This window comes from Pygocentrus nattereri, chromosome 22 (genome assembly GCF_015220715.1).
Source record: "Pygocentrus nattereri isolate fPygNat1 chromosome 22, fPygNat1.pri, whole genome shotgun sequence".
Lineage (NCBI taxonomy): Eukaryota > Metazoa > Chordata > Actinopteri > Characiformes > Serrasalmidae > Pygocentrus > Pygocentrus nattereri.
Genome location: NC_051232.1, coordinates 29,491,546 through 29,512,855, shown reverse-complemented (window position 1 = coordinate 29,512,855; position 21,310 = coordinate 29,491,546). Strand labels below are relative to the sequence as shown.

At 39.7% G+C, this 21,310-nt stretch overlaps 1 long non-coding RNA gene across 2 annotated transcripts in view; it reads right to left on the bottom strand.

Moving 5' to 3' along the window:
- Positions 1-20,283, bottom strand: part of LOC108412206 — a 36,951-nt gene extending 16,668 nt beyond the window's left edge. Inside the window, exons 1-3 of one of the 2 annotated variants that reach the window (XR_005129335.1) lie at positions 20,187-20,283; positions 19,533-19,623; positions 196-249 (exon numbers count right to left, since the gene is read on the bottom strand). This is a non-coding gene — a long non-coding RNA (uncharacterized LOC108412206). The remainder of the gene's footprint in view (positions 1-195; positions 250-19,532; positions 19,624-20,186) is intronic. The other variant, XR_001856627.2, reaches the window with a different exon arrangement.
- Between the last annotated feature and the right edge of the window lie 1,027 nt (positions 20,284-21,310).

Genomic DNA, 21,310 nt, shown 5'->3' with positions numbered 1-21,310 from the left:
CAAAGCAAAGGGAAAGGTACGTGTGCACATGTGCATGTATGAGAGAGAGCTAGTGAGAGACTGCGTGCTGTGACGATTTGCTGTAATTGTACTAATTAGACCTGCTGGGGGGTTTAATTGAATGAGTTTGGCAGCGTGATGGTGAGGATGCTTCACACACACAGATGCAATCAGGTCAGTTCCGCAAGAACGCACCTGTCTGATGCTGTCTGTGACTGGGGGGTTTCACGATAGAAGAAAGGAGGGGTCCTGGAGGGAAAGAAGCAAGATTCCTCAGAACAGTCAGCTAGATGAAGCCAAACATCAACACAGAAGGCACATACTCTGCCTGTCACTTTGCTTTTCAAGAACTTTCAATAGACGTTATTGTAACGAGACTTTATTAGACATCATTTTGGACCATTTCTATTTGCCCCTTTGTCGTGAAATTTTGACACAATGTAAAAAAGCAGCTGATATTTTAAAAAAGCAGCTGGAAATAAAGTCTAAAAAAGGAGGTCAGCCAAAACGGACAGAGGTTTTGTTTAAATAACATCAATATGAATGTGTTTTGTATCATTTTGCAACAACGTGCAACTTTAGACAACGTACACTTACTTTCGCATTGCTTTCACTATTCAAAGCTAATTATTTAATTACATTTGTAATTACTTAGTAACATAATCCAAGTTCTGTCCATTTGATTGGAACATCCAAATATGTGCATCTTTACATATTAAAATATGCAATCATAACCACGCCCACAATGATGATGCCAATTTTATAAACTGATTCCAGAACTGCCTTTGGAGATGCATTATGAGCTGAGAATGAAATCTCCATTCACCTTACATGCTATGAGACATGGAGGTGTCATGCTGTGGGATGTAATAATACAACCTCCACATTCACCACATTGTATTGAAGCATGTTAGCTAATGTCTAACATACTATCCTGTGGCTATAGGCTATGGCATTAGACCACAGCTTTGGTTTCAAACGCTACTAAATGCTTATTCTTGCTTCATAAAATGTATCAAATAAAATGATACGTTTTGAGAGTGATTATACCTTTATGTCATGTTGGTCTGCATTGATGTAGTGTTCCCGATATAGTGTTCCTCTCTTCACACTTTGAAAATGATTCCAAGTTCAACTTAAAAAGTCAGTAACCTGGTTACCTTCAATTTTGGATTTAATTCAACTTCGATTAAAAATAAACTATTATTTTGTTAAACTACTTACAGAAGCTCAATAAACTCAAACCTGAATCTTTTATACGCAAGCTAAAATATTATTGTTTCATACTTCATTAGATAGATATATAAAGAATATGGCAAAAATGGTTCAATAGCCCAACTTGCCTTTTCTGGAATGTCCCCTTAGACTTCCAGGACACTTTAGCAATGTTCTCATTGTTTCAGGGTATCTTCTACGACTAGAATGCTGATTTCAAAATTTCCATTTTTTTTCCAGGATATGTAATGGCTTGAAAATCAGTACAGAAAAAACAGAAACTAACAATATCATTAACAGGAATAATGGGATGTATTCTCTCATACACAACCCGTATACCGGGTTCGGCCATTTACAGAGGCAGGTTTTGTTCTAATGTTTATCTTTGACATACACTGAAATACAATACATTATTTATGTGATCTGCATGTTGTGATACATATTTTACAAAAATATTTTGGTAATGAAAATGTACTAAAGGAAAGGACTGTATATGAGCACCCTGCAGTAAGTCAGCAGTTACTACAGTTTCATAAATAACAATTAGAAATGGCTACAAACAATTTAATGAAGCAGGTCAACAGGTAGCCAGTCAGACAAAAAGTGGTAGGCTGGCTGAGTGACAAAACGCAGCTAGGCCACTGAATGAGTAACTAAAATTGCTTTTCATGTCATGCTGATAACATGACCCGATAAACCCACTGTATCTATTTCATTTGCTTTGGTTGATTTCACACCAGCTAAAGTGGACCAAATTACACACGAAGGTGTTTGTTTACTGGTCAGAAGTTCTGCAGAGCTCCAATCATTCTACTGTCACATCTACCACCATGAAAATATAACACTCTAAAACAGACATGCTTAACGTCTAGTGCATCCCAAAACAAGGCAATAATAAACCTGACTTTGACTCTTCTTCACGATTGGTTTATCAATTAGAAAACAACCAATCAGGTTGCTGATGCTTGGCCAAATACACGCTCTGCATTCCAGCTGCCAAATTGCGCATCTTCTCTATTCTGTAATTGCTTGTCTGCTGTTATTATCAGCAGCTCATGGTGGAGAACTGTCAGAACTGTGAGAAGAGTAGCTTAGGATGTTAAATTCGCTCGGTTGATGTGGACCATCATAAAAAGGCATTCCCACCAGCAGTGAACTCAAGCACCTTGAGGGGGTCACGAGTCCACGGTTCTGTAAGCTGGTTTGGACCTGAATGCAGGTGTTCACACATTAAAACGGACCAAAGTAGTTCAAAGAAAAAGTTCTATAGGTCCACACCAGACAAGGTAGGTGTGACAGTGACCTTAGTACAGTGCGTAGCAGTATGAACAGTGACACTGAGTAAATGAACGCAGTGCACTAGTTTGTGTACTCCAGTAAAAACATGTTTATTAGATTAGTCCAGCTCCTCTCACTGAATACCAGCTCCTGCAGGATTTACTGCTTGGGAAATGTCCCGCCCTCAAGCTGAAATGGAGATTTTCATTGGTTCTGCTGATGAGTTTGGCTCTCTCTACGGGTCGGTGCTCAATGTAGTTTAATTTCTTTATGATGTACGCACCCAAACCCAGTCAGAAAGTGGTGGGTCGTTGCCCCACTGCTTTACAAAGTGGTGGGTTAAATGCCCGCTTGTCCTCTTTGCTTCCCATGGGCCTAAATCAGAGTTCTGTTGTTCATGACATGCAAAACCCCAGTCTTGACCCCACTTTGCTTGTGTACTTCACAATATTTCACATCTGTCAACAGGAAAAATAGCTGTCAATGACACTGAAATGCATTTATATCATTAATACTGCAATTATTCTAATTGACAGCCACCTTTGATCATCATCCTCTTGACCTGACGTCTGCCAATGAACATGCTATGCTAACATTTGACGAGAGCCGACGAGGAATGGGCTGAATCTGCCAATAAAGGTGAAGCTCCAGCGCTAAACAATAAATCACCATCAATCCCTACTGACTGTCATTGCCATTATTTGTCCCAGTGACAACAATATACAGAATCCTGCAAGTACACTACAGCACTACCAAACCCATTATATGAATTGATAATCAACAGTAATTATAGTAACTTTCATTTATAAGCACTCACTCATTCAACACAGCTCAATGCAGCGCTGGATGTAGACTGAATTACGCACAGCGAATATCAAGGCTGTGCTGTTTTATTCATGGACATCTGTCTGCTTGGATCATGCAAGGTCTTGGCTGTACGTTTCGCCTGTAAATCAGTCCTTCACTATCAGTACCAGCTGTTCTATAAGCTCGAGGTGTGCGCAGATGTCACTCTGCGCCTCTAGCCATTCCCAGCCATGCTCCAATCTTTCTCCATCAGCCAAGAAAAGCCAAGATTACATTAACTGCTGAAGTCTTCTCAGGTCAGGAAGACTTCCACAGGGAATGGCCAAGAGGTCCAGAAGGCCCACTGACTGTGTTTGTACACTCTTAACAATCAAGGTACCAAAAATGGGTATTCAGACAAAAGGTCTAGAGAGGTGGTTCTAATTTTGGTCCTGGAGTACCACTGTCCTGTACGTGGGAGTACCTTCCTCCCTTCTGCCTGATGCATTTAATAAACTATAGAAGTATTGAACTGAAGCAGGGGGACCACTAGAACGTGCAGTGCAGTGGAACAGAACTGAGAAACGCAGGCTCCCTGAGGAATCTTTCCATGGATGGTTCTGTAAATGAGATGTGCACACGTGAAGAAACATTTTGAAGTTTAATGAGGCTCTATATACTGTAATTGTTAAAGTTAGCCAAGATTACATTTCCTGGGAAAGTGTCTTGAGTTATGATGACTTGCACGCACAAGAGAATCGCCCTGAGGTCTGACAACCATAACGAGTTAAGGAAAATAAAGGTTTCAACAAGGGTTGTTTGGAGCAATGCTATACACCCTTAAAAAGGGGTTCTCAATAGGTTCTTCAGCAATTAAGGTTCTTAAACAGTTCTTCTCCATAACCTATATATATATAACACCACCAAAAAGGGTCATTGATTAAAGACAAAGAACCTGCCTGAGTCGATACACAACCCTTTCTGCTAAAAGTGTAGAAAACCAACTTTAGTTTCCCTGAAGAACCTTTCAATAGATGGTTCTAGAAGAACCATTTGAATAAGATATGTGTGTAAATTTGAATGTTTAAAGAATCTCCAAATAATGGAAAGTTTTTCTGTACGCTTTCAGGAACAGGGGTTCTAGCACCAAAAAAACACCCCTTAACTTATAACAACATTCTATATATTCTATATTTTTAAGCTCTTTAAACAACCATATACATAAGGTTTTTCCTTATAGAGCAGAACCAGTTACAACATGTAAAGAACCATTTAAACCTTCAAAGGGTTCTCTGAAGTGCCATGGTTCATACACTTTTTTGAAGAACCATTTAAACATATAAAGAACCTTCACAGGATATAAATGTTCTCTCCCAATCAAAGGGTTTTTTTAAGAAGGTTTACATCATGTAAAGGTTCTTAAAACTGTAAAAAGGTTCTTCACACTCACATCTTATTTACAAACAGAGGTGCCAGGTCCAGAAAGTAAAAACCCTCCTCAAGATTTTGTTCCAACACCTTTGCAGCTGGTATGAGCAAAGGAGAGGGGGACAGTCAGCTGGAGCAAAACCCTGGGAAGGATTTTTACTTTTTGGATGTGGATTCCTCACCTCTATTTACAAAACCATTGAAAGGTTCTTCAGTGATCCACAAATGATCTCTCTACGACATCACACAGAGACCCCAGTGACGTCTGTACACTCTTAAAATTCAAGGCGTCAAAATGTTTTTCTCAGAGAAATGGCCTAGATAGGAGGTTCTAATCTTGGGTCTGGAGTACCACTGCCCATGTTTATATATACTCTTAAAAATAAGGGTGCCTTTCTGGCAGCTTTATTTTTAAGAGCATAAATAAACATGTAAGAGCATAGTCCAAGCCAAGAACCAATAAGGAACATTTATTTTTAAGAGAGTAAGAGGGCAAATTTCTGTTTTTTTTCCACAAACAGAGATTAAGAAAAAGGAAGTGGGCTGATACAGAACGATTGGGTGCCAAATGCTGCACAATGCATTATTAATGAGGCCTGAACCAACTCTCACATTCTAACTTATGCATTAAACTTAACGGCATTTGGAATTACTGGATAAAACGCTTGCGTGAAAAGGGACGTAGGTTTCAAACTTTCCAAAGTGGGTTTTTTTTTTTTGCATTTTCTTCCAGTTTGTCAGACTTAAGTAAGCAGTGGAGCTGCAGGCCTGTTGGAAAAGCAAAGGTCGGTTCACACCTCCTCCACAAAAGCTCTCCTTCATAAAGTCAACCTATATGTAATCCCTGTCCTGAAAACAGGTTCATCAGCTTTGTAACTACATTATGAAGATATATTTTACTTTGACATGGCTTCACCCTTTATCATCATTTACTTCAAATCAAACTTGAAAGATATCTTTTCAAATCTTTTGCTCTGTTCAACTTTTTACAGTATGTAACATTTCAGAACATAATTATGCTGTTGGGCCTGCGCTGACTCTTTAAATCTGATTAGACAGGTCGAGATTCCTCATTAGGAACTGTCAGCTGGTGACAATTCCAGAGTGTAATAAATTCTCTGACTCACCAAACCTTGTGCACACACTCAGTAACAACGAACTCCTCTAAGCAGCTGGCTGATGATCTGAAAATGACGTTTATTGACGCCTACAAAAAAGGGAAGTGCTACAAAAAGATATTATGGTGCTTCCAGCTTGCAATATCCTCTGTCCAAAAGGATAATAAGAAATGGCAGTTAAGAGAGACTGGAAGTCAAGGCAAGATCTGGAAGAGCAGACAGAGCAGTCAAATGCTGGCTAGAAAGGCAAAGCAAAACCCCCACATGACAACAAATGACTGACGGGAAGGTTTAGCTGAGTGGTGGTGCACCATTCTGAGCTGCATAATAGAATGAACATTTAGCTAAGCCAGAAGCATTCTGAAAACAAGTGCATGGACTGTTGAACATGAATGTTCCTCTCTCGCTACAATTTGTAGCATTTGATGATAAGAACACCTTGGCAAGTCTATTGACTGAACTGTCACAACCACCACTTAGAGCAGGGAAAAACATTAATAGAACATATAGTATATACAGTACTCAGCAAAAGTCTTTGATAAGCACCCTAGGAAATTGTATGAAACCACTCATCTCTGACAGCAAAAACATTATATAAAAATGAAATAAGTACAATCATCCAATACACAGCGGAAAATGTAAGAATACTTTCAAATATTTACTATCCAAACCTGGTTTTAAATGATAACTACAAAAAAACAACTACAAAACGTTTTCACAGGGAGATGTTGGGAAATGATTAAATAAACATACTGACATACATAAAATCACTACTTACTGTATTACTTTCATTTGTATTTATGCTAGTATTAGTGTGGTTCTGAGGAAAAATCATACATTACTTTTAATGTAAGTCAATGGAACCAGAATTTTTTTCCAAGTCAATTTTGAAAATTTCCATTTGTTATGGTTCAGCCTTCATGAAATATGAACACAATATAAAGGCCAATATGCATTTTTAAATTATGTTGAAAACTGAAAATGGACAAAAACGGAGATATAAGGTTTTGTTCCGACAACAGATATATATATAGATAGATAGATAGATAGATATATATATGCATAGTACTGAAAGAGACCATCAGATGTATTTTATTTTTACTAATCTTAAATGACACACAAATGTCACTACCCACTTTCTTATTCATTAAATTTCATTGTTGGCATCAATGTCAGAAGCATCTCAATAACACAGCATGCAATGTTCTTTTAGAAAAATAATCGCACTACACAATCACATCATTCTACCTTCTTAAAAAACTAAAATGTTTTCTTTCTTTTACATTTTCTTTCCTGTTGTTGTAATTGTAACACTATAAAGTCTGATCAGTAGGGGGAGCAGTGAAACCTTCGCCTACAAGCACAGCCATTGGCTCATGAGCTGCTGAATGTTGTTGTTTTATTGGCTCTCCACCAAAACACCTGCATTAGGGTGTGCTTTGTGTAAACGACACATAAATGAAGTACTTGTGCTTGATTTCACACAGTTTGACAGTACCGTCAAATCTGCGCTCCTTTCACTCAGTTTTAATGAATAAGGGCCACTGACTCTAAAAGGATCATGTTCAGTTTAACAAGGTCAAAGGAAACAACGGCAAAACCTCTGAATGTATCACCGATAGGACGTCAGCTAAGATCGGGCACCAGTACATTACAACAGTCTGGGGAAATAGTACTGATTAATGATGTCATGCAGGCTTAGTGGGAAGCAAAGTCTTTGAGAGATTCCACAGAGCAGAATAACATCTCAGTTTAGCAATTGTCCTCCCACTCAAGAGACCTGACCAACACAGTCACAATTCTCGAACTCATAATGTCACAGAAGTGGACTCCAAAGCAATCTATTATAGCCTTCATCCAAGAGACTGTGTAGAACAGACTTGGCGGCTTTCGGGCTGTAGAGTTTTCACCCCAGCGCTCCTTTGAGAAGTAGATGTTGGGTCAGGGCCTAATTTAGAGCTGCGCTTTTAGGACCGCTGTTGTAGTGGGAAAGGCTGTCACAATAAGATTGATTTGATTGAGCCGGTGGGAATGTATGGCTTAGTGGTGGTGGTGCTGCGTTGTTTGCAGCGCAGATTCCCTAAGGGATTGCTCTCGGTTCCACCATCTGCTGCCACCAGTCGATAGATCCCTGAGCTCTGCGCATACCTGTCTGCCGGCTCCAATTGACTTCAAAGGGCACAAGCCAAGATCCATCAAGCATAAACAGCCAATCAACATGCATACATTATGAAAGTACCAATAAATCAAGGGCTACTTTAAGCTTTTGTTGGCCATTGCGCTGTTTTGCCTACTCCCAGAGAGCCATAGCAATGGCCATCCCCAAACAGAATTCACAGGGGCACCTCAATCTCATGGCAAAAGGCTTCAAGGTCAAGGTTGTATAGGCGCTTATGCTGTCAGTTCAAAAGACTTATAGAGTACAGCGCATTCTTCAATGTACAGTAGCGTGCAAAAGTCAGAGACCACCTTTTCTTTTCTTCAATTTCCAGTCAAAACAGCCATTTAGTAGAAGTTATTTATGTGTCAGTCCCAGAAAAAGCAGGAAACATATATTTAACAGAAAGAAATCACAAAATCTGCCAAGAATGAAAGCTATCAGTACTTAATCTGTCCACTCTTCCATCCTTTCAACCTAAACTAAATTTCTGCACATATTTATTCATTCAGTGTGGTCATTATGTGCCGTTACCTGTGCCTCCTTGTACAGTCATTACTGCACTGCGCCTTTCATCTCAGGTTTTGTTTCTATATACGCCTGTAGATAGGATCTTTTTATATTTGTTCTTCCTGTTATATTGTTTATACCCTTATTACTATTATTGTACTATGTTGTGTGTCAAATTTCCTATAATCTATCTATCTATCTAAACTGGCTAAAGGAAATATTTCTGAAGAGAAGATTAGATCTAGGATAATCCACTTGTATAAGAAAAGAGTAAGTCAAAGGGAAAAAAGACGAGATTCAAAAAATGAAGTTTAAAACACATTTAAAAGATGCAGAGAAAATGGATCTCCTAACAACCACCTGGAAGACCTGGTAGACCTCCAGCAGATAAAAAAATGTTTATGGTAGTCCTCATTAGATAAACAGTAGTTTATGGCAGTCCTCATTAGATAAACAGTAGTTTATGGCAGTTTCCATAAGATAAATAGTAGTTTATGGCAGTTTCCATTAGATAAACAGTAGTTTATGGCAGTCTCCATTAGATAAACAATAGTTTATGGTAGTCCCCATCAGATAAACAGTAGTTTATGGTAGTCCTCATTAGATAAACAGTAGTTTATGGCAGTCCTCATTAGATAAACAGTAGTTTATGGCAGTTTCCATAGGATAAATAGTAGTTTATGGCAGTTTCCATAAGATAAACAGTAGTTTATGGCAGTCTCCATTAGATAAACAATAGTTTATGGTAGTCCCCATTAGATAAACAGTAGTTTATGGCAGTCTCCATTAGATAAACAATAGTTTATGGTAGTCCCCATTAGATAAACAGTAGTTTATGGTAGTCCTCATTAGATAAACAGTAGTTTATGGCAGTCTCCATTAGATAAACAATAGTTTATGGTAGTCCCCATTAGATAAACAGTAGTTTATGGTAGTCCCCATCAGATAAACAGTAGTTTATGGTAGTCCTCATTAGATAAACAGTAGTTTATGGCAGTCTCCATTAGATAAACAATAGTTTATGGTAGTCCCCATTAGATAAACAGTAGTTTATGGTAGTCCTCATTAGATAAACAGTAGTTTATGGCAGTTTCCATAAGATAAACAGTAGTTTATGGCAGTTTCCATTAGATAAACAATAGTTTATGGTAGTCCCCATCAGATAAATAGAAGTTATGGCAGTCCCCATTAGATAAACAGTAGTTTACGGCAGTCCCCATCAGATAAACAGTAGTTTATGTTAGTCCCCATCAGATAAACAGTAGTTTATGTTAGTCCCCATCAGATAAACAGTAGTTTATGGCAGTCCCCATCAGAAAAACAGTAATTAACGCTTTCATCTTTGAAAGAGAGTAGAAAATCCAGCTCCTCTCACTGTGAAAACGCTAGGGGTCAGAAAAGAAGTGTAGCTTCAATAAGCTGTGATAAGCAGCAATAAGCAATAAGCTAAAAGAGGAACATTTGCAGTAGAACACCTGAGCTAGACAGCTGAGAAGTGAAGTAAGGTTTTATGGACTGCATGTCTTATGGACTGCAGTCCATATTTTTGTGTTTTATGGACTGCAGTCTAAATTTGTAATTGACATCATTTGGATTGTGAGAAGCAGAAAATGAAACCAACTTCTAGGAGTGAATATTGGAAGAGTGTAAAACTAGACAAAGGGTAGAAAAAAACAATATTATATTTAGTTAAACAGGCTTCTGTGCAATTTTCTGTTTCATTTTTTGCTATTTTCTACTTTTTTGCTGATACAAAAAAATAACTTATACTTATTGCAAATGAAATAAATGAAGGGACGGTCTCTAAAAATTCACACAGTAGTGCTGAAGTAAGCATAAGGCCTGCAGAACACCTTCAGAGAAATAATGGAAGACGGCTCAGGGGAAACAGTACAGTAACTTTATGAATCTGACTTTACTTCAAAGTACACAATTATTCATCATTATAGTGGTTCTGATGACTTTTGCGTAAAAAACATACTGCAAACTGACATGCAGAGTCAGACAGATACTGTAAATACTGCAACTTTAATTTTATGTACTTATCTCATGACACTTGCTTGACTACTGAAGCAATGATTGAGAAAAAGCAGGTTCTTCAGGCTGGAACCACGTTATCTGTACTTTATCAATATTCCCAAGGAACTGTGCTTATTTTTTCATTAGCTTCTGCAGGTATATCCAGCACCAAGCTATCAGCTCAAGTTGTCTATATGCTGTCATAAACCTCTTAAATGCCTTCTGAATGCTAACTGCTCCAGGACAAGTAGGTGTTCCTGTGTCAGAGCTGAATATCTCGTGACATGTTGGGTGAAGTCTGCTATATATGCATGGCAACACTTGCAATTGTTGGAGGAAAATGGCAAAAGATTTTATCAATTGCAGGTTTCAGAGATTTCAGCTGGAATTTGGAAGTTTAACCAATCATAACTTAAATGTGTCTAGCCTACAATCTGGAATGACCTTAGTCTGAATTTACAACAACCTAATCAAAACAGACAGAAATAGTTTCTATATGGACTGTACAGCTTTTTAGCAGCCTGATGTTGCAATAGTGAGTTACGCAATATTGCATGATGAGTTTTCCACTTGATTTGATCTGATTTTCTTTATCAACAGTTCAGGTTTGCACCTGTGACGTGTTTTTCATTTGTTTAAATGTGAAGAAAAGACAAAAACAATGCAAATCATGTTTGTTCTTCCTGCAAAACAAAATTGCATGCACTTCAAATAAAAATAATAATAATATATCTACCTACAAATATAAGTGTGGTAGTGATCTAGTGCAAAAATGAGCAATCTCTCATACAATAAGCACTTTGAATTAATAAAATAGGCTTACTCGCTATTGTTATATCTCAAAAACGTTGATGCTCTCAAGGCATGTCCACCCTCCCCCAGCATCACACAATAGCCTAAATGTTTACTTTTTTTGGGTAGGCCTGCTTTTAGTTCCTTAAAGAAATCGGTGGGGATATTTTTCCACACCTCCGAAGTTCAGTCTTAGAAGGTTGCATTTTCTTATTCACTCCACATTTCAGATGTCCAGTTTAGGTGTTCTAACACAAATGTTCTTTTTTCTTCTTCTTGAGCTTCTTGACACATCCTTTTAGACCCATAGTGTTTAGTTCTCACAACAGAAGGACAGACAAATCAGAAGCAAGAGAGCTTGATTCTCCTCAAAGATGAAAACTTTAAGTGCTGTTCATCTGATGGGGATAGTTCTGGTCTACCAGCTCTTGCACAGTTATCAGGAGTGCCATTTTCTCTGTACCTTTTAATCATTTTCAGAAGTTTGTGAAACACCTCCTTCTTCACACCTAGTTTGTTTGCCAAAGCCTGAACCAGAGTTTGGGTTTTATGACACTGTATGGCTTTTATTGGAATGGTTGGTTTCACACTGCAATGACTAAATTGCAGCAAATTATACATGTGAGTGTTTACTGGTCAAACAAGCCATCTGTTACTCTCACATTGGCACTATGTGAGCCAGAAAACTCCTACTTTTCATGAAAATAGTGACACTTAACATCCACAATCACAGCAATAATAGCAAAGTTGCAAAACCACTTGATAGCTGCTTCTCTTTGATTGGTTTATCACTTTCAATGTAACCAGTCAGGTCGCTGGTGCAGAATGTATCATGTGCCACAATCAAAGGCTTCGCTAGGAACTTGGAGCTCACCTGTGAAGAGTAAGACCTCATAACAGGCAGATCATGCAGGCAGTACAGTGCTGATGTGCTGCTTGAAGAAGCATTTTCTGATGTTGATTTCCTCCTATTTGGTGCAGACCAGGGGTGCCAAATCCTGGCCCTGTAGAACTACCACCCTTCACCCCTGATCCAGGTAATGACAGCCTTCTGAATAACAGAGCCAGGTGTGTTATATCTGAACTGTGCAAAGTGATAGAGCTCCAGGACCAGGATTGGGCACCCCTGGTGCAGACCATCACAAAAAACATGTTCCCACCAGCAATTCAAATGAACCAAGGTTCACTTGAAAGCAAACCTTTTTCCAGATGTTTACCAGACAGTCATTCAGTCATTACCAGACAGTGGTTCTGTTGTCATGCCCTGCGATGGACTGGTGACCTGTCCAGGGTGTATCCTGCCTTCTGCCCGATGACTGCTGGGATAGGCTCCAGCACCCCCCCGCGACCCTGAGGGAGAAGCGGCTTAGAAAATGGATGGATGGATGGATGGATGGTTCTGTTGTTAGGTTTAATGCGTGTGGGTGGTGTGTTAATGGGCTGAAATGAAGGAAAAGTTCAACAGGCCCACCAAACAGCCTTATTTTGCTTTGACTTTCAGTTGCACATTATTTGGATGGTCCACTGTGGATGCTTTGTGTCTAACAGTCAGTATCAGTTTCAGTCTCAGACTCAAGTAAATATCTATAAAATGCAACTGATTCTATTAAATCTATCCCTAATCCTAAACCCTAACCACAAGGCTAAACCTACATCTAACTCCTAAACCTAAACCTAAGCTTCACGCTGTTGATAATCAACTGACTATCCCCTGAAAGTTTGTCAATAATTTAAGTATCTCTAGATCATCTACAGGGGACCATCCAAATAAAGTGTGACCAACTTCCTCCCCTTCCTCATGTATGTTGGTTACCTTATATCTAAACACATCAGAAACACCTCCTTTAGACATTTCAGATGCACTTGAGACCACACCCCCAACGTTCACTCCTAGAAGTTGGTTGCATTTCCTCGCAAGCCACCCATCAGAGGATTTCCACACTTTTTATACTTTATAATTCAAGAAAAACGACAGCCTACATATTATATTCTACAGCCTAACGTCATCGACTGAGCATTTCACACTTTACCTTTAGTACAGCTTCCGTTCTTTTTGGTAGACTTGTGCTTTCCCCTTCCTTTTGCAGGCAGATTTTCTTATATTTCATTTCCTTAGAAATATAACATGCAAATGAACAGCTTGTACTTAATGGCTGTATGGCCTGAAAACTAAAAAATAATGAACTGATCATGTTGCAGGTTGTCATGGGTCTGTGTGTAAATGTTTTCCATGGATGAGCTGTATTATGAGTAGGAGGGAGATAAACAGATGTCAGTTCTGCCTGTGTCGTCTTGATGGCAGCTAACTGGTGAAGTATGCTGTTAAGAAGTTCTGGCTGAACAATTGTGTCAGTATCTATATAAGATGGCTTAAGATTTACGGGGGCCTGGCCACCAAGAACCACCCTTGCGTCATCACTGATATGGTCTGAACGTTTAGAGCAGAATTTATGTGCTTGTTCCAACAAGCTATGAATGAGAAAGATTTCCTATAAAACGACAGCATGGTTTTGTTCCCAGGCAATAACTGCAACCTGTGAGGGTTAAAGCACTTCCAGCTCTTACAGCCAGCCTTCTTAATGGCCATCACGGTAAATCTGTGGGTGGACCAATTTAAGTATGCCAAGAACTTATGGCCACTTTCCCTGAAAGTTTATTTCAGAGTGAAGTTGCAGTCATGCTCTTTCTCATGAGCCCTAGGCAATGGCACCACTGTAGCAAATCTAAGTACGATGTTGCTTCTACGGTGCAGAGGTGATATCTACCGCTGAGAGCCAAGGCAAAGTTCCAGCACTGCCATATGTCAGGGATTCTAGTAGGGTAGTGGGGGTTGTCATTCCCATACTAATGATCCTTTAATAAAACAGCAATTATTTTAATCCGAATCAAAAACCTTCACACAAACACCTACATTGGAACAGTGTGATGAAGTAGTGTGAGGAATATGGTGCACAAATTTAATAATCCGTTCAACAGAAATAATCACCAGGTACACCATGTAAATCTGTTCACATGCGTTTTTGTGTCAAGATGAACAAACTTTACGTTGCAAACTTTTAAAGAGTAAAATTATTACCATACTGTATGAACAAATGTTTTATAACAGTGAACGAGTGTTTGTGGAAATAGTTCTACCAATCTGATGGATCTAAAAACAGATATCATTTTTGAGGAGAACCCTCGAAGCCTTCTAGTGATTTCTGTTTTATATATATAACAATTTTTACTTTATTTTTATCTAATACTTTCATCATGCTTCTTGTATTAACTCTGTAATTATTGTGATAATATCATACCAATTTCATTCTTAAGTTTAAGTTGGAAATGCCCAAAGGAAATTCATCCAATCAGGATTTTCTTCTCAGTGGTAGAAACAGCAGAGCCAACCCTTTCATTGGTTAGGCCTTCAGCAGCTAAACTGCAGTCCTTATGTGCCAAAATAACCACCAACATAATTAGGAAGTAACAGAGGAATCAACCAATCAGGTTTAGATTTAAAATGAGTAGAAACAATTTTGTGGGAAAAAAGCATCTCTGGTAAAATATCCGATATTATGTCTATTGCAAGCTTTAAAGAATGAATGCCGGTGTTTAATCTACAATAGCCAAAAATATTAATGTGATTCACAGTTTATCATTAACATACTACTAAAACCCCACAGGCGCAGAGTTTTGACAGACATGGCCCAAACCGAAGACATAACTCTGATGATCACGGTTCACCACTACATATTACAAAGGTAAACATAAGAAATGTTAAAACCTCAATCTGCATTTCTGAGCAATAAGTGGTAAAATGGCAAAAGTCAGGTACAACTGCCCCACCACACCTCTTCCAATATATTTCCACCACATATATACTCAAATAATATTCCTAAAGAAAACTTCAACTGAAGGACTACTGATAAAGAGTTAACATAAACACAAACATTTGTACTATTTCACACTGTGTTACCTGGAACTTTAAACACAAAAGTACCTGAACTGATCACTCTGGAAACAAGATGAGCAGGACTCAAGCTTCTGTGCCACACTCATGCATTTACATTTGGTAAGGTTTATGAAGATACATATTTTCTTCAGATTGTGGAGATGAGGTTATGTATAAACATATTTGCAATCTGAATAAGTTGATTCAGATTAACAAACATCTCTGCATATAAATGTACAGCTGGTGTTTGCGACATCTCAGCCAGTCTGGGAATCTGCCAGTGTTCTCCTTCCACCATGTTCAGCTGTTGAACAATGATGTGCCTCCAGTAGATAGATGCAGTGGCAGGCTTATGCACTTTGGAGGAAAGCATGTGCGAGATTTCGCACTTTCGCTTTGCTGAGGCTGCTGCATGATGGAAGAGAGTTCCACAACAGAAGTAATTGGCTACGGCTAACAGTGGAGGAAAATAGCGTGAAGGAGAGAAAATGGTGTGGCCTAACTTGTTGCTGCAATAGGCTGCACTAGCTTCAGCTCTGTGTAGTTGATGCTAGTGCCATATGCATCTAACAATATGCACTATATTGCCAAAGGTATTCACTCACCCATCCAATTAATTGAATTCAGGTGTTACAATCACTTCCATGGCCACAGGTGTATAAAGCCGAGCCCCTAGACCTGCAGACTGCTTCTACAGACATTAGTGAAAGAATGGGTCGCTCTCAGGAGCTCAGTGAATTCCAGTGTGCCAGTCCATGATCGGACACCACCTGTGCAGCAAGTCTAGTGGTGAAATTTCCTCACTACTAAATATTCCACAGTCGACTGTCAGTGGGATTATAACAAAGTGGAAGCAATTGGGAACGACAGCAACTCAGCCATGAAGTGGTCGGCCACGTAAAATGACAGAGTGGATGCTGAGGGGCATAGAGCGCAGAGGTCGCCAACTTTCTGCAGAGTCAATCATTACAGACCTCCAAACTTCATGTGGCCTACAGATCAGCTCAAGAACAGTGTAGAGAGCTTCATGGAATGGGTTTCCATGGCCGAGCAGCTGCATCCAGGCCTTACACCACCAAGTGCAATGCAAAGTGGTTGAATGCAGCGCCACTGGACTCTAGAGCAGTGGAGACGTGTTCTCTAGAGTGACCAATCACACTTCTCTGTCTGGCAATCTGATGGACGAGTCTGGGTTTTGCGGTTGCCAGGAGAACGGTACTTGTCTGACTGCATTGTGCCAAGTGTAAAGTTTGGTGGAGGGGGGATCATGGTGTGGGGTTGTTTTTCAGGAGTTGGGCTCGGCCCCTTAGTTCCAGTGAAAGGAACTCTTAAAGCTTCAGCACCAAGAGATTTTGGACAATTTCATGCTCCCAACTTTGTGGGAACAGTTTGTAGACGGCCCCTTCCTGTTCCAACATGACACAAAGCAGGTCCATAAACAATTATGTAGGGTTATGTCAGTTGTAATGACAACCTTATGTAAGTGTCATGTAGCCTTATGAACAGCACCCTACAGTAGAACACTTACACCCTAAGTGTTACCGATCTCCCTTTGCTGAGCTTTTGGAGGAAAAACATACCTAAAACATCAAAGATCCTCCACTGTACTTAACAGTGGTGATGAACATCTTTTCTACAAACTATCCTGCTTTTTACGGCAAACTCACCTTGAGTGGTTGTCGAAAAGCTCTATCTTTGTCTCTTCTGACCACGGAACCCAGTTTCATTCAAAGCTCTAGTAGTATGTATTGACCTCCAGGTGCTTATGGTAACGGTTAAATGAAATAAAAGTCTTTCTTACAGCATACCTTCAAAATAGCCAAATAGTTATATGACATGGAAGTGGCATCTGTAGTTCTGGTGAACTGGTGGCCTCAAATTGTTGACCTCTTCCAACCATGATCTTTTCAAAATGTTTGCCTCTATAACGTTCCTTCCGACTGTGTATCGGTGTAAATAAACATCCATCCTCTTTCCAGGCAGGTTCACTACAGCTCTGGTTGTTCTAACCTTTTTAATGATTGACATAACAGTGGAAATGAGCATGTTCAAGCGTGTAGCTTCAAGTTGTTACGTGACTAAGAAGGCTCAACTGCTTTTATCTTATTTACATATTCCTTACTATTCCCTGTATCACCTTGCATTTACACCCCAATATAACAACAAGTCAGGGACGACAGCTAAAGAGTTTCTGAACACAGGCTTAGGTGAAAATGAAGTATACATGTGAAAATTCCTCAGGTATACTTTGTTCACAAGCACTTCTAAGGGTGCCAATAATTGTAACACATGGTTTAGTTTTTTAAGGCAAATTTAACTTCGGCTTTTTCAAATGTATTTAATGTGAGATGAAACTAATTAACCACACTTCTCTCACTGCGTTTTTACACATCTTTATCAAAGGTGCCAATACCTTTGATGCTGACTGAATAAAGAAGCGCAAGAAGCTTATAATCCACTTCAAACATCACAGGCAGACTGACACAGCTCAAACTTAAAACAGATGCAGGCTTTAAAGAGATGTTTTATAGCTGTAATTATATTATCATTGTTTGTAAACAGCGGACTCATATATTGGCTCATAATGGAGCAATTTGTCCTCAATTTGGTGCATCTGAAGGGATGAACGTAAAGTTGGGGTTAACAGAACCAGCTTTGAAATTTGTCATGCAGTGTTTTAAATTGGATTGGCGTAAAAATTGGGTGAACACTCCTTCACAGGCCAGTGCACTCCACTGACCCTGTCATCAAATCAATCGGCCGCTCATTAACTTCAGCGAAATGAGAGCTGATGTGACCGTGACAAAAGTTACATTGACTGCATCCTCACTCGAGCACACATAGCATATGCTCTTCCTTCCTCAGAAACTGGGTTGCACTCGCCTTAAAGACGCTACCATTCTTATGCCATTTGTAAATATCAGGCAGATTTAAGGGCAGAATTTGTAATGTGATCTATGTGGTAAATGTCTGGACAGGAAAGAAAGTTGCAGAAAGAATAAGCTGTAACACCCCCCCAGTTAGTGAGTCGACCTGACTCTGGAATTGCACTCGGCAAGCGGCGGATTGTAACTGCAGCGCCGCTCAAGGTGGAAAATATGAATAAGAAGCCAAGCTCAGCTTCTCTTCAACAATCTGTGAAAAAGAATGCTTATCATTGTTTTTGTTCCAGCTGTTTCTTGCAATCTGAATTATGAATAAGATGAAGAGTTGCAGCGTTAGGGTGCAGAGTGGCAGTGCAGAGGCAGACGTAACCAAGACGTTTTTGTCAGCAGCGTTTGTGTGTATAGTGGCTGGCTAGCAGTGCAGGCACATGTAAAGGGTGGTAACTAATCATGCTACTTAAACTCTTTCCTGCATGCCTCCATCAAACTGTCCCTCAAGAGTTGACAGAGTTTAAGAGTCGACTCCAAGCGTTTCCACTCTCAGAGTCGACCCCGACTCCCAGACGCACTTGTGTCAAAGAATCGACTCTTTTGGAATCAACTCCTCATCACTAGCCCAGCTGCACTAATCAGAAATAAACTTCAGGGGTAATATTACTATTGCACCCACCACGCTCCTGAGCGGAGAGAAGCAGCTCTGCTGTGATCTAAATAGGCAATTTCTCAAATCTGTACGTTGAAACCCCAGCAAACCTAACGACCGACCAGAGCTGGGTGAGTTGTGAAAAAATTCAGGTGGGAATTGACAACCAGGCCGACAACCAGAGGGAGGTTAGGTCACTTTGTCAGACACGGTGTCTTATATCGATTAGACTGCCATTTGATATTTCTTTAGAAATTCAAAATGATTCATTTCAAAACGCTATATATCCCCGCTGATGACATCCTATATAAATAAAAAAAATAATGCATGGCCACGCCTTATTAATCACTGGGAACGAGATCCTAATGCATGGCCACGCCTTATTAATCGCTGGGAACGAGATTGTGGCTTACTAAGTCGTGGCCGTGCATTAGGATCTCGTTCCTATGCTTTACTAAGTCCTGGCCATGATTTAATCATCTCATTCCCTCGCCTTACTAAGTCGTGGCCACGCATTATTTTTATTTATACAGGACGTCACCAGTGGGGCTCTGTAGTTGGAACAATTTGGAACAATTTTGAAAAGAATAACATTCTCATCATCATCATCATTAAACGCTTAGGTCCAGATAGGGTCGCGGTGAAAAGAGTAACAGCTTTTACTTATTTATATAAAGGTGGTATTAATCATACTAAAGCACTGATATTATTATTTGTGGAAATCTCACTCTCAACAACTTCCATAAAAAGAAACAATAGAATGGAATACCTTTATTTCCATAAAGCACAAATGCCTCTTTAGCGCTGTCCCACAGGCAACTCCTTGGTGAGTAAGTACTAGACTTTCACACTGTTGTTATCTGTAATAGATAAATAGGGGTAACTTATAGGAAAATCTGCAAGGAAGAGCGCAAACAATAAGATACAGCCCTACCCTGGACCCTACAGTTCTACAGTAAATGTGTCTGAAAATCAGCATGGAGCATTATGAACTGTCACGACTGAAGCGCTTTCTGCAGTGTTTTAATAAAACATAATATCATTTGATGCGTGTGCAGCTGTTCAGAGCTGTGTTTGAGTCATGTACTGGCTAGTGTTTCTCAGTTCTGCTCCAAATAGGCAAAAAATTGTCTCTGCTGAAACAGCCGCTACTAAAACATCTGGTAAAGTTTGGGCGCTGTTATGACTGACAAAATTGAATGTTCAGTCATTAATTTTGATAATACAAACCAAGCTAAGTTATAGACAAATGATTTCAGTCCAAGTCCGAGTCAAAAAATCCGAAATCTATTTTGAACTCCAACTTTAAACCAATTCAGTAAAATGAACCATATGGCTTAACTTTAAACACAGTCCCCAAAACCTCGCAAATACTCATGAATGTCTAATACAGTGGCCCTAAACTATTCCCCAGGAGATTTACCTTCCAATCATTATTTTCCACACCTGCTCCCGAGCGTCTTCCTGATTTGTTGGATCATGTGCATCCCGTATGGGCCCAAACCAAACAGGTCCATTATTCTCCCTCTGCAAATCAAATAACCGGCAATCAGCAAATCAAAGGAAGCAGGTAGTAAACAGTGCAGTTCGATTTACTGCCTTTCTTTCTTTGTCTATTGAGTGTGCAAGCAACCACATCGCTCCATTCTGCTGCAGCGGGAAATCAGTCCAGCTGCAGACGTCACATTGGAATTTGCTACGTCTCGACTTGATGCTTTACGTTGGTGCATAAACAGCACCAGTAGAAACCTAAGAGCACTGCTCACAATTACTCAGTCAGAGAAATAATTCTAGAGAAATGAAAGGTTTTGAAGTAAACCTCAAATGCTTTGCTTGCGATATCACGCGTACCTCCAGAGTGAGTTCACTTGCCACTAAGAAACACAGCAAGGAGAAAAATTCCACTTTTTAAATAAAGCACCAAGGAATACAGTGGAGCCGATGTGAAGCAGCACTTTTCCATAGCGCTTCTCATGCCTTTTGGCTTCTGTAACAGGACAATGATCCAAAACATACCTCAAAATCCTCCATCAGCTTCTTCAAGAAAAGCCAATTTTCCTCACAGTCCATAAAAAACAGTATATTCTAATTAAACTATCAGTTATTATCACCTACTGCACATCCTGCAGATAGGATGCCATAATGCTGTGATATGTGAGGGAAATGTAGGCTATGTTGGCGAAGCCTCTGCACCCTTCTTTCTCATCACCATATGCTCCTGCTTCTGCGTCCATTTGTGCTGGCATGCAGATGGACAGACATCCGGCTGAGACATCTCTCTCTCTCTCTCTCTCTCCCTCCCTCCATCCCCCCAAATCAAGCGCTGTATGCTGAGGAGCTGTTTCAGTGGTGCAAATCAGCTAGAAGTCCATTGCTCATGCGTCTCTCTGTCTCTCTCTTTCTCTCTCTCTCTCTCTCTCTCTCTCTACCAGTATGAGCAAAGGGAGATGCTCGCTGAATTACCCCCTCAGGCAGCTGGAGGGGATCCAGATGCACAGGCGGCTCAGCACACAAGAGAGTGAGAGATAGAGTGAGAAAGTTAGAGAG